The 14,999-nt window shown below is 38.4% G+C and overlaps 1 pseudogene; it reads left to right on the forward strand.

Annotated features, from left to right (window-relative positions):
* LOC118933456 (cilia- and flagella-associated protein 52-like) overlaps window positions 1-14,999 on the forward strand; it is a 51,602-nt pseudogene that overhangs the window by 17,028 nt on the left and 19,575 nt on the right.

A 14,999-nucleotide genomic window follows, 5' to 3' on the forward strand; every position in this document is an offset into this window, starting at 1 on the left:
TGTTAGGCACTTGTAGCTGCCATAGGCAGGGCCACCCTCTGGCTGGCCTGGTGCAATGGCAGGGGCAGCTGGTTTGTAAGCCGACGCCAGCCAGGAGGAAAGAGCAGCAAGCAGGCTGCCTATCATGGTGGGAGTCCTCATAGCTGAATTTCCAGCCATGGGCATGGAGCGCCTGAAGCTCCTGAAAGTTCCCAAACTCCTGGGCTGAGTGTGCCAGGATGATTTTGTCCTCCTGTCCTGTCTCCTGAGCAGCAAGCTCTGTTCAATCCTTGCCCCTTTTGCGCCCTCTCACTGTTAGGAAGTCTCTCAGACTGCCCACCTTTCTTTTGTCCCAGAGTGGCTGGTTGTGGGTGCCTGTTCTCCACAAGTGGCTGGAATCACAGTCTCTCCAAGTATTCCACCTGTCTTAGTTTTCCAATCCCGCTTATCTCCAGAGCACCATGTGATGTAGATTTGTGCTCCCAGAGCAGATCTCCACGGATGGGTGTTCAGCAGTCCTAGGACTCTCCCCGCTCCATTTCTCTTCCTCCCACCAGTGAGCTGGTGTGGGGGAAGGGCTTGGGTCCCACCGGATCAGGGCTTTGGTACTTTACCATTTTCTGGTGAGGTCTGCTCTGCTCCCCAGGTGTAGACAGTCCGCTACAGCCTTCTTTTTTGTTGTTCTTTCAGGATTAGTTGTTTGGTGTATTTTCATATTATATGCAGTTTTGGAGGAGGTTTCTTTCTCACCTCTTATACTACCATCTTTAAGCCTATCTTCCCATATATTTTTAAATATATTGTAATCTATGTATGAAAGTTTTTTGCATTAATGTTATCACACTACTAATGTTGTAATACAATCTGCTTTTTGATTAACTTTATACCAAGGACATTGTCTATACATTATGTATACATAGAGACATATATCTCACTCTTTGCAATGGCTGCAAGGTATTCCATCACATGGCTGAGCTACAATTTGTTTAGCTAACTCTGTCAGTGCCTTTTATTTATCTTTAAATTTTAAACTTGTTTTTGAAAAATTAAAGCTATACCTACCTTTCCATGGTTAATAAAGAGCTATGAAGAGTTCTATTCTCGGGAGGTACTTGGAATCCTTTTTTATAGCTTTATTGAGATATATTTCACATACCATGCAATACCCTTAAGGTGTACAGTTAAGTGGTTTTTAGTATAGTGATTAGTTGACTGGGGTTTTGGGCTTTTTTTTCCCAGAATCCTTCCCTAAGGAAATGTTGTGTTGTGCCACCATCACTACAATCAATTTTAGAACATATTCAACACCCCAGAAAGAACTGTCATGCCCATTAGCAGTCACTCCCCATTCCTGTTCCATCACTACACATCCCAGCCCCAGGCAACCCTAATCTACTCTATGTCTCTGTGGATTTGCCTGCTCTTGACATTTCACCTTAATGGAATCACACAATATGTGGCCTTTTGTGGCTTCTTTCATTTAGCATAATGTTTTCAAAGTTCATCCATATTGTGGCATTTATCAGTAGTTCATACTTTTTTATTGTCAAATAATATTCTACTGTATGAATATACCACATTTTCTTTATCTATCACTTGTTGGATTTTGGAGTCTTTTCTACTTGTTGATTATTTTTAGTGATGCTGCTGTGGAGAAAGTGGATGTTCCTATGTCCAGGATCCTCACCTGGCCCTAAACTATTTGATGATGTAACTGGCCTACTGCTAGGCTAATGATCCCACACCCGTAGGCAAGGAGCTATTATCCACTAAGTCACTATATAAAGAGCTCCGCCCAGTGCTCCAGACAGAGGCAGAGACGGAAGTGGATTACAGACTTGCAGACTGCTGGATACAGACATGATTCTACTGCTTGACTTACCACCATGAGAATAAAGCTGGATAAACCCTTTTAACCCAAGAATGTTCCATTGTCATTTCCTGATCTCACTGAATCTACAATGAACTTGTCCAAAGCTGAAACTCTAGTACATTCATGTACTAGATTTTGTGCAGATGAATGTTTTCATTTTTCTTAGGTATAAAGTGTTTGGTTTTAAGAGCCTTTTTTCGGTTCACCTAGTTTTCATAACTTTTTAAGTGATATGCCTCCCCTTTTTTTCCACTTTAGATGGTATCTATCAATTTCCTACTAAGAAAAAGAATTTATGGCTCTTACACTACCTACTGTGCCCCCCTTTTCTACTGATCTTGGTTATACCTTGATTTTAGACCACCTGTGTATTATATTCCACATGTAGAAAATTTGGGAAATATAAATGTGGCATGTTTTTACATTAACAAGGTTTGTAATATTTGCATTCTTTATCTTTAATATTTTTATTCAGATGTTAACACAACACCCTCTCCCCAGCATTTTTGGTGTTATTATCCAAACACCATTCACCTTAGGACTTAGTGTATGTCTGCACCCAGACAGAAGGAAGTGGAACCTAAAGCAGTGCTTCTCAATGTGTGGTTCCCAGACCAGCAGCAGCAGCATACTTGGGACTTTTTAGAAAAGCAAATTCTCAGGCCCTACCCCAGAGCTGCTGAATCAGAAGCTCTGGGAACAGGTCCTAGCTGTCTGTTCAACATGCCCTCCAAGTGATTCCGATACACATTCAAATTTGAGAACACTGTCTTATGTATCCTCTTTATTTCATTTTTTTCTGGAGTATTCCCCAAGGTAATTTTTACACAAGATGAATAGGTGGTAAAATTTTATGCCTCAAATATCTGAAAATGCTTTTATTTTCATATCTGACTTGATTGATGGGCTCACTGGTTTCTAGCCTCATGATCAAAGTTCCTTCAAAACTTTTTAAGTCTCACCCCTTTTTATCATCTAATATCCAGTGTGGTTGAGGAGATGTCTGGGGGGTGGGTGTCAATGTAATTCTTTCATTTCTTTGTAAGTCACCTGTTTTTTTCTTTATAGAACCACTAAAGGAGCTGCTTCTTATTTTGAAAGCCTTCCTTGCCCTGACTTTTCTGTCCACCTCATTTCGGCAGTGTGGTGGTGTGGAGCATAGCCAAGAGAGAAGCCATCTGCGGCAGTGCTGCCGCGGGGCTCAATGTGGGGAACGCCACAACAGTGATCTTCTCGAGGTGCCGGGACGAGATGTTTGTTACTGCTGGCAAGTATGTGTCTGAAGTCAGGGTTTTCAGAACTCACAAGTCACTATATTTGCTTGTGCAGAAACCACGGTCATTCCAATTTGGAGACACGTGTTTTTAGTCCTAGAGAAATATATACCTTGCATTATAATTTTCATGATTTTGTAGTCTTTACAGATCCTTTCAACTGCAAGTCTCTTAAATATGGTTATTTGAAAATTCTATGCTTCCTGCTGAAAAGGTTCTGTTTATCTGCTAAATTCATTTCAGGTTCTTATCTGTTTATTACTGATAACACATAGCCTGCAATCCATGCTCATCGAGTAATTTGCACAGCTGCACAGATTCACTTACTGGATGATGTTTCTTACCACCTGTTCTTGATTTAGGTCTCATGAAATGATAGGTCAGAGATGAACTGTGACAGGAAGTTTCAGATGTTTGACTATTAGCCTTATGAGATAATTTCCAGTAGAGTCAGCTTTAACCAGCTAATGGGGCCCAAGCTGAAGGTCTGAATAGAGGCCAGCATCTGTCTAACAGAAGAAATTAATTTACAGATTCACCAATCAGAGCCCTGTTTGGAGTTTGAAGGGAAAGCCAAGCCTGTACAAAATCATCCTCTTTTATATCATATACCAGTTCAAAAGTAAAAAATCTGTGCATGTAGGGTTGAGATATATGCTGGTGGGACTGGCCTTTTCACCCCATCGGTGTGTCCTGTCTGTGAAAGGCATGCATTGGTGGCCACTTTTCCAGCCAGAATAAAGAATTTGTGCTGCTCTATATCTGTACTGTTTCCTGTCCCCACCTTATGATATGCAGCATACATTTGTTCTGTGGCTAATTGAGGAAGGATTTCTCCAGAGGCCATGAAACTACCTGGCTATCAGGAAAGCCAGTTAGGGAGCAGATGCTATTAGGCCAGTACTCTGATCCTAAAGCAGCTGACCATGTCCTGCCCTGTTGGGAGGCCACTGGTGACCAGGAAACTCTTAAGCTCTTTCAAGGTTCAGCCCCCTTCAGCTGCGGAGCAGTTTCACCAGGCCTTTGTTTTATGGGGGTCTATCCACTCCTCAGCGGCTGCTTTAGCAGCAGGCATCAGCTCATTCTGATAGCCATGCCATGGACAAGATTTCTCCAGGCGTCAAAACTTGAATTTAAGTTAAAAAAATAGTTTTAGGACAATTTCTATACTGCGTGTGCTTTAATTTCATGTGACACTGATAACTGAGAAAATGTAAGCACCATTACATAACATTTCTGGTATGGTGCCCACATGCCCTGGTTGACCATATGGCCCCAATTTCAGGGATCCCATTATGTTGTGTCCCCCATGAGATAACCTGCAAACCCCAGTATCTTAGCAGCCAAATGACGTCTGCCAGGAAGGACATGGAAAAGCTGATTTTTTTGGAAAGTACTCAAAATAAGTATGTATATAAGATATATGTGTGCATTCAGATAAAGAATTCAAAATACTTATTGAGCACTTTGAGTGTAATTCTGGAGGCTAAAAAATAAAAAAGGAAAACTGAACTTAATTGATACATTGTTTAATTAGCCTTTTCTGCCTTAGGATATTAGCTGAAGTCTCTGTGATATTGACTGTGACATTTTTATACAATTATTAATTCAGATTAACACTACATGCCATGATTAAGTACCAATTATATACCAAGTCTTGTGTTAGGTGCTGATTTTGACTCTTAGTTGCTTAGTCTCATTTATCCTTCCTTGAATGAAGTGCTTCCCTTTTAAAAATGTCCTCACAACTCAATACCTTGAAAGCAACATACTTCATGAACCCGGGTTTTTTTTTCATTTGTTTATTTGTTTATATTTATGTTGGTTTGTATTATAGTAGAGAGTATTCACTTTAAAGTGAGAGAAAGGTAGGTGTGAATCCCTGCCGTGCTGTGTTTGGGCTCTGTGTTTTCTCATTTGGAGACTGGGGATCCATAAAATCTGTCCCATCCAGTGGTTGTGAGGACTGAGTGGAAGATTGTAGGCAGAGCCCTAGGCCATCACAAACCCTCAAAAATACCTAGTTCTGTTCAGCTTGTTCTTCAAGAGAATACAGAAAACAGAGAAGAGAGGAAGCAGCTATTCAATGGATATTCATTTGATTGTGAGTTTTTCTGCAGTGGAACAATTCGAGTATGGGAACTGGATCTCCCAAATAGGAAAATCTGGCCAACTGAGTGCCAAACAGGACAGACGAAAAGAATTGTCATGAGTATTACAGTAAGTATTACTTTAAGTGTTATTGTAAGTAACTATATTAGTACAAGGTCCTAACATAACTGACCAAGGCGTGTGTGTGTATGTGCATACATACACGTGTACATGTGCCTTGGGCGGGGGAGTAGGGAGGTGAGGTCTGGACATGTGGGATGTTAATTGAGAGGCACAGGTGAGGGAGAGTCTTACTTCCAGGACTCCCTTCAGAAGTTAGAAAGGAGCTGCCCAGACACAGCCCTGGGACTGTCTTCTTTTACTGGAACTGGACTGTCATTAGACACTGGGAACCTGCCTCACCTAGAGGGAAGCAGTGTAGCCAGTGGGTACTCAGAGGCCACAGCACATCCCTATGCCACTTAGGTTATTTCTGCCACTGGAAATGAAGTGTCCGAACTCTTTGTTGAAATGCACCCTCTTGTGAAAATAGGAATTAGTCATGTGTTTTTAATGTGGACTCATACATTCATAAATATAACTCCATTTTCCATTGACTTGTTCCTTCTGTTTAATGCATAATCATTTTATGAACATAGACTTTGGAAAATGAGATAAAGCGAATGCGTAATCTCTCTGGAAGAGCACACCTTCATCCGAGGAACCCTTTGGAGGTGTCTCAGGAATCGAACTGGCAGGGTATGCATACACATCAGACACAAATAGGCGTCCAGTGAAATGCACAGGCTAGTAGGAGTCTAATATTTCCTCCAGGTCTGAGTCTAACCTGATTCTGCTCCCTCAGAGTTCTTCTTACCAATCTTTGAGTCTGAGGAAGTGAAAGTAGCTGTGAGCACCTTTGTAGGTCTTCATGGGGTTTCAGAGAAAGTTCTTCCCATCCCTGATCAGGGGCTCATGGCATCACTGGGGAAACCCAGTCTTCAGGTTGCTTTATTCTCTCTGATCCCCAGATGGCCAGTGATGACAGTTTTTTCTACATTGGCACCACAACTGGAGATATTCTGAAAATGAACCCAAGGACTAAACTGCTGGTAGACACTGGGCCTGCGAAGGACAAATTCAGTCTGGTGAGTAGACAACATCACATCAAATTCTGCTCCAGCCTGTTGTTATCTAGTGATTTCTTGCCTCCATTGGTAGCACAGACTTACATTCAGAAAAAGTTCATGGTGTATCCAAAGCCCAAAACCACCAGGGGCATTGACTGGTTCCCTAAGCCCTTGTCTCTGGTTATATTCAGGGCAGAGGTATTCCTAAGGTGTCCTCAGTTAGGGAATCAGAACTACACCTTTTCTCACATCTGCAAAGCGTAGGCCTGTGGCTTTGAGATTTGTACCTACATTGGGTCCAGCATTTGGGCAGGCTTGTTGCCACATGTATGAGGACTGTGATCTTTGATCTGTAAGACTGTCTATATGTATATATATGTATATATAAATTTTTTTCTAATCTTAGATTAGAAATAACTATATCTTATGTTTTAGCCTCATATAACAACCACTGTTATATCATGAATAAGACCTAAACATTTTCAATTGTTTCTATTTGCAGAATTCCTAATGATTCTAGTTAAAAGTTCAATAAAAGACTGACATTTAAACCAAAATTAAAAGCCTATGATCAAAGGGTGAGTTTTCTGAATAAGTGCTTCTATTTTTAGTATCTCCAGAGAATTACAAGGGTTGGTTCTACTAAACTTTGAATCTGAAAGCTGTGCTAGGGTCTGCACCTGCCTCTCTCAGGTACAGTAATAGAACAGATGGTTCCAACGAAGCTTAGATACTTTCCTACTTAGAAGATATTCCCAGGAAACTGAAATATTGCACCGTGTTCCTGGGAAGATATCAGAGTTTTCTTAATCACACAACCATTTAATAGTCAAGATTTATGGAGATGCCTAAGAGTGGGAGAAAGCTATAGTAGAGGTAGAGAAGAGTTTAGAAATAATCCTGCAGGACATCAAGGTATAGACTAGTTCACTGTTTTTCAAATTATTTTTGGGAAAGAGATTCTAATACATTAAACAGATCAGTTTACAGGAGGGCAAGGCTTAGAGCCCAGCCACTTCCCACTCCTGAGGCACCTCCAAAGGGCTCCGTAAAACACTTCGTGGAAAATACTGATCCAGCTCTTTTTGCCTCCCCAGCACTTGGTATCTAAGTGCTTTTCCAAAGAAGAAGCCAGCTCTCTCAGTGTTCCTCCAACTTTGGTACTTAAATGCCATCCTTGGTGGCACTATGGATGATTTAATTCCTAACCATTCCGGTCTGATGGTAAATTCTACAAAGCAATGGTTCCAAGATGCATTTTCTTCACATGGAAAGAAAATAATTCTTATGGGATGAATAGATAGGAGGCATCGTTGAAGACATTTGGTTGGAATATGTCCTTTTGGGCAGTTACCCATTTTGAAACTCTAATGTTTTCTCTATGGTTAGAGAGGTAAAGAATTGGAATGGTGTCCAATGGACCTATTAGGCATACAGCACTAGAATGAAGATGATGATGATGCTAATAAAAATAATAATATTAAAAACAGTACATGGCCAATAAATGTCCAGACATGGAATGAAGCACCATTATCTCATTCGATCCTCACCACAATCTGATGACATAGGTACCATTTCACCCCTGCTTTACGGATGAAGAAAGTGAACCACATACCATTTGAGATTTCATGGCCGGCAAGTAGTAGAGCTGAGATGTGAACGCAGGCCGACTGGTTCCAGGACTTCTACACTGATCAATATCATCTATAGTTCCAAAATGGTGTATTTGGGAATTACACACAGGTGACTTTGAGGCTCCATTGAACTCTTTATCCCTGCTTCCCCAAACTTCCGAACAAATGCTAATAAGAATATTCAGTCCAGAGATGATTCCTCGCTGGCCAGGCATTCATCCCCTCGTCTTGCTGTGGCACTTTTAGAATTGGGTGAAGCACATAATTCTGATTCATACCTTCACATTCTTGAGCCTTGGCTTCTCTTTTCAAACATCATGAAATGCCCTTTGAACCAGAACAGGTAAAATACAATTTAATGTATCTCGAAAGGATGTAATACTTGTTTCATAATATCAGGTGTCATTAAGACACAAACCCATAAAGTCATTAGCTATATTATTATTGAAAGTTTTAAAAGAAAATGTTGGTCATGCACAGTTTAAAATTAGAGCTCCAGAGTAGGTGCTATAAAAAGGCCATCGTACATCTGCAAACTTTGAAGATGACTTTGAATTTGAACATTTCCTGTTATGGTGAGATTATGTACTGCATGCTTCAGTTCAGGAAATAGAGTCACCAGCAATATGGAGTGTGTCATGCTTTCTTTGGATGTCGAATACAGTCTCTTTGCTCCAGAAGAATTAAGTTCTGGTGCAAACAGTGGCAGCTAAGGAACTAATGGTGTGGCTGTGCTTACTTATGCCTTTTGCTCTAACTTTGAGTGGGTACAAAGTGCTAATTCTTAATACATTCAAAGCACACAGGTGGTTCCAAAGGGAGGAAGTTTGGGAAGCCTGTTTGCTCCCTGCAGGCCCAGGAGGGCTACTTCCAGTTGGTGCCGAGCCCTTTTGGCCGGCCCCACGGTGCACCCCAGGCAGTACCACCAGGAGCTTCACCCAAGCAATGTGTGGCTTCATTACATGTCCCCGCCAGGCCCATTGTGTGAAGTGTGCATTGATTCCTAAGGAGGAAACCCTTTGTGCTTTTTCTCAATGCTGTTTCTCCCCACAGGGAGTGTCAGCTATCAAGTGCCTGAAGATGGGGGGTTTGTTAGTGGGTTCTGGAGCCGGACTGCTGGTCTTCTGTAAAAGTCCCACCTACAAACCCATCAAGTTCGTTCCAGGCTTCACAGGTGGTGGGATGGGGAGAGACTCAGCAGAGGGAGGTTTGCTTAAAGTTATCAACTAAGCTATACTGGCAAAGTGGTATTTGGTTAAAGAATTCCTCTTACTGTTAAAATTAGTAGTTGGAATCACAACGGATGGTGGTTTCTTTACTGATGAGAAGACAATGGCTTATGCTGAATCCAGCCTAAGTAGCTCACTATTGCCCAGGCAGACACTGCCCTTCTAATAAGTATGTAAATTATTATTTAGCTAATACATTGAGCAGTGACAGAGAAAATATGCTGTTATAAATGTATCCAACAAATAACCTCAAATTTCAGATTTTCAAAATTTTTTTATTCAATGAAATTTATTCTGCATAGGTAGATAGCCGGCACTATGCTAGTAGCCAATACATTGGAATACAAGTTTTAATACAAATAGCCAACAATCCCAGCTATTTCTATGTACCAGATACTATGCTATGTACTTTTCCTGGCTTATCTAATTAAAATAAAATGAAATAAAGCTTTATACATTGTCATTAAAAAGTATTTATTGAGTACCTCCATCCAAACAAATGTACTAATGCTATTAAAACGTAAAATAAGATATGGTCTTTGTCCTCCCAGAACCTAGTCTGGTTTAGAGATAAAAGTCACATGAAAAAGTCACTATAATATAAGATAATATAGAAACACAAATCTCATGATCCAGATAAAGTGAAATATATCATGGATGTTGTAGAGAAGATAAGAGAAGGAAGTGATCTTGTTGGATAGCGAGGTCAGGAAATATATTTCACGGAGGTGCAGAGGCAAAAGTTGAACTTAGCTTCGACAAAGCCAGATTCCCCTAGATATGCTCCATGTGACCTCTGCCAGCTCGAAGGAGGCCCGGGGTACCTGCGGATACCTTGCAGAAAAAAGCGGATGTAGTGTATCGGCTGTTTTCCTTCAGATCTGTATGGAGCACTCACTAGGTACGGGGGGCTCTTCTGGGAATGTGTGGGGTATGCCAATAGCTAAAGCAAACAAAAATGAAGAAAAAAACCCCTGCTCTCATGGAGCTTACATTCGAGCAAGAGGGAAAAGACGGTAGAATAAATCAAATAAACAAGTAGTGCATAGTATTAAAGGGTGATGATACAGTGGAGACAAGTGGAGCAGGATGTAGGGAGATGGGAGGTCCAGGTTTGAAGTGGGGGGCAGGGGACGGGCTGCAATTTTAAATTCAGTGCTCAGGATAGGCCTTACTGAGAATATATTTGGACCAGTTTTGTGTTTGTATGAAGGGAATAGGAGAGAGAGGGAACTTAAGAACAATGTTAGGTAGTCTGTGAATAGGTGAGGTAAGTATAAAAAATTAACCACTACCCCCCAAAAATAAAAAATTAACCGCCTAATTTTTTAATTCCTTGTCTCTAATACACAAAAATTCCCCCTGGAATGAAGATAATTAGATTCAAAGCAGTTATTACAAGATTTCTAATATATGTTCCGAACTAACCTTCTGTGACAGCATAGGCTCAAATTGGATGGAGAGATTTCTGCCTCTTTGGGTTTTAATAGATTGAGGATGCAGCTCACATGAGGTCATGGAGAAGAGAAAGGGAAGTAGAAAGAGAAAACAGACCACCGGATCCCTGACTTTACCCCTATAGTCCTGGGCTTTATCTTGTCTTCTAGAGAGCCCAGATGCCAATAGCCAATATTTCCTGACAGCCCTCTATGGCCGCATGTACATTATCTCCATTATTGTCACAGAGCTCTAGTTAGTGAGGAAGCTGGGATATGACTTGGGGGTCCATCCTTTCTTCATTAACTGTTCTGTGTCCCACCAACAAATTAGTCTTTGTGAAATACTGCATTTCCCATGCTGGCTCCTTGAACTAGAATCCCCACTGAATTCTTATTGTCAAACTAACTTAGTTGCAGAGCAAGGATGGGTCTCTAGGGTCACATTCATTTATACATTCTTATTTTAAAAAGTTCATATTCATTAAACATTTGGTGAGCAGAGGGATCTGGAATGTGGAAGATAAAATAATTTTGAAAACTTCAATGAGTCTAGCCACTATTAGCATTTTGTTGTTTCTTCTTAACTGTGTTATTCATATAAATGTTAAAATAATTGTACTTATTTTGTATATAAAACTTTATATTCTACTTTTTTTACTTGATGTAAACATCATAAACATTTTCTATATCACTACATAACCTTTTTTTGTTATTGTGGTAAAATATGCATGTACTCCATAATCCCTTAATCATGGTTTTAAAGAACATTTAACCGTTTCATTACAACTGTATGTTTAGGTTGTTTCCAACTTTTTAGTCTTTTAATATACATTATAATAACATCCTTTAACATAAAGGTTTTCCCCCCAAGTTTTGGATTATTTCCCAGAAATGGAATTAATCAAGTATTTAATTGCATGGTCATTTGTGTCCATGAATGTTTTTTCTATGCAAATCCCACCTGTGCTGCATAACCTATTTCATACTATATCTCACAGATGAAGCAGTGTAAACTGCTGGCCTCTCCCTCTACTGACCATGTGTACCCAAAATTGTGTATAAACTCCTGCCTTTCCAATTGTGTCACCTCCTTGAAGGATGTCCCAGGTCACATGCCTGATTTATGTCCTCCGTCATACTTTAGATGGCTAATAAATATTCATCGACTTAATGAGTCTACTTCACCTCTTTGCTTTTCTTCAAAGGAAAATCCAGTTACAAGGTGCCATCACTTCTATCACTCTTCGAGGGGAAGGACACCAGTTTTTCATAGGAACAGAAGAATCACAGATTTATTGTGTCAACTTCACAGATTTCAGAGAGACTCATTGCAACTTGTCACTTTGAAGCTGTCTGGGACATTGTCTTTCCATTGTAAGTAGAAGAGGAAAATATTTTTGCCCCTAAAAACAATAAAAAATGAACATCTGATGCAGTGTGCAAGAAAACTTCATTTTATTAATGTATTTTCAATATCTATTAGGATAATTATGGTTTTTCTCCTTAAATTTTCTATTAGGGTCAATTATTTTAATGTTTGTTATTTAATATCATCATAATATGTAACACTTATATTTGATTATCATTGTTATTTAATTTTTATTAACAAAGATTATTTCCATTGCCTTCACCATGCAGATACATTAGTTTTCACAGTTCAAATTTGGGCTTCTTTGGAATGTTGGGTTTTCTAACAAATCCATCACGGAAAATTTAAATAGATGGCAAAACATTTCTGTTGTCCCACTGCTGTCTGGAAAAAGCTTACTGGCACCTTTTTTCAAACTTATTTCAAACCCTTTATTTATGTCTCTTGGGTCTTTCAGGTATGGGATTCTTAATGGTAGTGGGTAAAAGAGGTCTTCTGGATCTAGTTGCTGTATTTCTTAGTCAGTCCCACAGCAAACAACTGAAACAAACAACCACCAGCAGTTTTGATATCAAAAAGAGCTTCAGTCATAGTTTGCCACTCTCTGATACTGAAACTCATTATAAAACTCAAAATCATTGTTCTATAGGTAGGAAGACTCCTTTGAAAACTCCATCTTTAAGATCATGAAATGTATTTTTGGTTCCCTGAGTCATGATTAGATTCTTGTAAATAGTTCTAATAGTGAAAATGGCTGGTGGTGAATCTTTTTTGAAAATTGATTGGCCATTTCCTTTCTGTCTTATTTTTTTCCTCTTTTTCTAAGGAGCTTGGTGGAATCAATCTGTAAAATTATTCGATCCTGGTGCCTGTTATGAGTAGACTTTTAACTATCTTTTCAATTCTTAAATAGTCATTGAGCTATTCAGGTTTTGTAACTCTTCTTTTTTCTTTCCTTTTTTTTTTGAAAACAGCTTTATTGTAATATAATCTAGATACCATAAAGTTCACCCATTTAGAGTATACAATCCACTGTTTCTTGGCATATTTACAGAGTTGTGTAATCTAATCAGCACAGTCTAATTTTAGGGCATCTTATTACCCTAAATGAAACCTACTAACAGTCACTACTCCTTCCCCCCTTGTATTCTCCTCCTTCTATACTACTGAGTTGTGGAGACCCCTGGGCTAAGAGGAAAAACATGGAGTAAATGAGAATGATGTACAAAACTGTATTCTTCCTTTACTTCTAATTTAGCTGTGTTAATGTACTTTGTTTTCAACTGCTATTACATTGTGTACCAAAGCATTCATATATTGGAAAAAATATGTATGAACAGATGCAACTTCTGCAATATTCTGCTATCATTTGCCTATTTACCAATTGCATATAAGCTAATATTTATTACAGAACATCCACTGTAGCAAAAGAAACTGAACATCTTTTTCCATGTTATTTTCAACCTATTAGCATTGCTTAGTTTTAGATAAGTCTTGGTCTTTTAATAGAATCTAACCCATTCATACCTATTACTATCTAAAAGCTTATAGATGTTTCCTAATTGATGTTTCTTTTTCTCATTTTTTCTTTTCTTATCTTTTAATGCAGTGATCATCTTTTTTTTGATCCAGTCTTTCCTTTCTCTAATGCCCATGATTTGGAATCTCTTCATTTTATTTTTATTCATTTGGTGATTGCCCCTGAATTTTAATATCATACTTAAACATTTTTCTGGCAAAGACTACAGTTAACCAACATTTGTATCATATTTTCCAAAGAAGCAAGAATCTCAGTATATTTCACTTCCCTCTTTACTTTCTCTCATCATCTCCCATGCTAACATTATTTGGAATTATAGGTCCAGATTATATTATTATTGTTTTTTAACAATTAATTACTATGAGTTTTGTTATTTGCTTTTATCACTGTTTTTTTTTTCTTACACATCTCCCTCTTCTTTTTTTTTTTTCATTTGTTTGGTAATTCTTTCAGAATCTCTGTATAGGAAATGTAGTCCTTAACTTACTTGAATGTATCTTTGTTTTCCTTTCAGACGTGAGTGATAATTTGGCTAAGTTAAAAAGAATTTTAATGAACTTTGTACTGAAATATAATGTACATGCCAAAAGTACATAAATCACAAGGAAACCACCTCAATGAACTATCACACTTATATGACTATCGCCCTGGTCAAGCAATAGAATATTTCCATCACCCAAAAACACCCCTCCCAATCGCTACCTTCATCCTCTTTCTTAAAGATAATCATTATCCAGACTTCTAGCCCTATGGATTAATTTTACCTGCTTTAGAACTTTATGTAAATGGAATAATTCAAATGTACTTTGGAGGTAATTTCTTTTTCTCTATGGAAGGTTTTACTGTTGCTAATGTCATACAGATCTTCCTATCCTTAGTGATTTTTTGTTTACTTGTTTTATTAGTTGCTGAGAGAAATGTGTTTAAGTCTCAAGTAATGAATGTAGATTTCTCCCTTTATTTCTGTCACTTTTTGCTACCTACATTCATAAAGCTCTGTTATTAGGTGTAGGTACATAGATATGTATACATATATGGTGGTTTTTTTATCTTCCAGATGGTATTGACATTTTTTATCTCTGTTAAGTATTCCTCTTTGTCTCTAGTAATTCTCTCTGATTTGAAATTTCTCTTGTATGCTAGTAATATCTTCATTCTAGCTTTCTTACTCTTTGAATTATATTACTTTAAAAATATCTTTTCATTTTCAATATATATTTTTAATATTTGGATCTTCATATTTCAAGTACATCCCTTGAAATATCACATAATTAGTCTTACTTTTTCTATCCAGTCTAATAATCTCTACTTTTTATTTGAAATTTTTAGTCCATTTATATTTAATGTAATTTTTGATATGGTTGTATTAAATCTTCCATTTTGTTATTTGCCACCTTTTGTCTCATCTGTTCTTTGTTCTTTTATTACTTCTTTCCTGCCA

Source organism: Manis pentadactyla, chromosome 4 (assembly GCF_030020395.1).
Source record: "Manis pentadactyla isolate mManPen7 chromosome 4, mManPen7.hap1, whole genome shotgun sequence".
NCBI classification, from domain to species: Eukaryota; Metazoa; Chordata; class Mammalia; order Pholidota; family Manidae; genus Manis; species Manis pentadactyla.